This window comes from Petromyzon marinus, unplaced genomic scaffold (genome assembly GCF_048934315.1).
Source record: "Petromyzon marinus isolate PM22_M1 ecotype Great Lakes invasive population unplaced genomic scaffold, UKy_Petmar_22M1.pri1.0 PM_G_Scaffold_18, whole genome shotgun sequence".
NCBI lineage: Eukaryota > Metazoa > Chordata > Hyperoartia > Petromyzontiformes > Petromyzontidae > Petromyzon > Petromyzon marinus.
Genome location: NW_027422739.1, coordinates 645,001 through 647,500, shown reverse-complemented (window position 1 = coordinate 647,500; position 2,500 = coordinate 645,001).

The window sequence follows — 2,500 nt, the reverse complement described above, 5'->3', positions numbered from 1 at the left end:
CCCGTGAAACGCTAGAAATTGGCGGGGATGTGTCTCTTGTGGCTCACGGGGCTGTTCGGGTCGCACAGAAATCCCTGGGAATGGGAAAACGGGTCATTTTCGTGTTGCCACATTGCGTACGAACCGCATGAAACTTCCAGAGGCATTTGCAGCAGGAATGCATGTGCACTCAAAAACTTCTATATGTTTCACGGATAGACCCCGTGAAACGCTAGAAATTGGCGGGGATGTGTCTCTTGTGGCTCACGGGGCTGTTAGGGTGGCACAGAACTCCCTCGGAATGGGAAAAGGGGTCATTTTCGTGTTGCCACATTGCATAGGAACGCCATGAAACTTCCAGAGGCATTTGCAGCAGAAAGGCACGTGCACTCAAAAATTTTAATATTTTTCACGCATAGACCCCGTCAAACGCTAGAAGTTGGCGGGGATGTCTCTCTTGTGGCTCACGGGGCTGTTAGGGTCGCACAGAAATGCCTCGGAATGGGAAAACGGGTCATTTTTGTGTGGCCACATTGCATAGGAACGGCATGAAACTTCCAGAGGCATTTGCAGCAGGAATGCATGTGCACTCAAAAACGTCTATATTTTTCACGGATAGACCCCGTGAAACGCTGTAAATTGGCGGGGATGTCTCTCTTGTGGCTCACGGGCGCTGTTAGTTAGGGTCGCACAGAAATCCCTCGGAATGGGAAAAGGGGTCATTTTCGTGTTGCCACATTGCGTACGAACGGCATGAAACTTCCAGAGGCATCTGCAGCAGAAATGCATGTGCACTCAAACATTTTAATATTTTTCACGCATAGACCCCGTCAAACGCTAGAAGTTGGCGGGGATGTCTCTCTTGTGGCTCACGGGGCTGTTAGGGTCGCACAGAAATGCCTCGGAATGGGAAAACGGGTCATTTTTGTGTGGCCACATTGCATAGGAACGGCATGAAACTTCCAGAGGCATTTGCAGCAGGAATGCATGTGCACTCAAAAACGTCTATATTTTTCACGGATAGACCCCGTGAAACGCTATAAATTGGCGGGGATGTCTCTCTTGTGGCTCACGGGCGCTGTTAGTTAGGGTCGCACAGAAATCCCTCGGAATGGGAAAAGGGGTCATTTTCGTGTTGCCACATTGCGTACGAACGGCATGAAACTTCCAGAGGCATCTGCAGCAGAAATGCATGTGCACTCAAAAACGTCTATATTTTTCACGGATAGACCCCGTGAAACGCTAGAAATTGGCGGGGATGTGTCTCTTGTGGCTCACGGGGCTGTTAGGGTCGCACAGAAATCCCTCGGAATGGGAAAACGGGTCATTTTCGTGTTGCCACAATTGGCATACGAACGGCATGAAACTTCCAGAGGCATTTGCAGCAGAAATGCATGTGCACTCAAAAACGTGAATATTTTTTCACGGATAGACCCCGTCAAACGCTCGAATTTGGCGGGGATGTTTCTCTTGTGGGTCACGGGGCTGTTCGGCTCGCACAGAACTCCCTTGGTCCACCTGATTCGTGCATACAGGCAGCAACTAAAACTCTGTAAACCTGCTGTGAGGACATCTAAACAGTGGACCAGTGAGGCTGTGGAAGATTTGCGGGCGTGCTTAGACTGTACTGACTGGGATATGTTCACGACTGCTACCAATAGTCTGGATGAACTCACAGAGGCTGTGTACATCAGCTTCTGTGAGGACTGCTGTATCCCAACACGTACCAGGGTGAACTTTAACAACAACAAGCCCTGGTTCTCAGCAAAGCTCAAAAGGTTGAGGTTGGAGAAGGAGGAAGCGTTTAGGAGTGGGGATAGAGACAGATTCAAGGAGTCGAAGAACAGGTTTAGCAAAGCGGTGAGAGAGGCTAAACGACTGTACTCAGAGACACTAAAACACCAGTTCTCTACTAACGATGCTGCTTCTGTCTGCCAAAGGGCTCAGGCACATCACCAACTACAAACCCAGAGCGCCCCACACCACTAACGACTCCCGCCTAGCCAACGACCTGAACGAGTTCTACCGTAGATTTGAAAGACAATTGGACTGTCCTGAACCACCCCTTCCCACCCAAGAGGCCCCATCCCCCACCCATACTACAGAAACGACTCTCTCCTTTCAGGAGGGAGAAGTTAATGGGCTTTTCAAGAGGCAGAATCCACGCAAAGCAGCCGGGCCGGACTCTGTCTCTCCAGCCACCCTCAGGCACTGCGCTGACCAGCTGTCTCCGGTGTTCACCAACATCTTTAACACCTCCCTGGAGACATGCCATGTACCAGCCTGTCTCAAGTCCTCCACCATCATCGCTGTGCCCAAAAAGCTAAGGCCAACAGGACTAAATGATTACAGACCGGTCGCCCTTACATCTGTGGTAATGAAGTCTTTTGAGCGCCTGCTCCTGGCACACCTCAAAGCCATCACAGACCCTCTCCTGGACCCCCTTCAGTTTGCCTACAGAGCCAACAGGTCTGTGGACGACGCAGTTAACATGGCCCTCCACTTCACCCTACAGCATGTG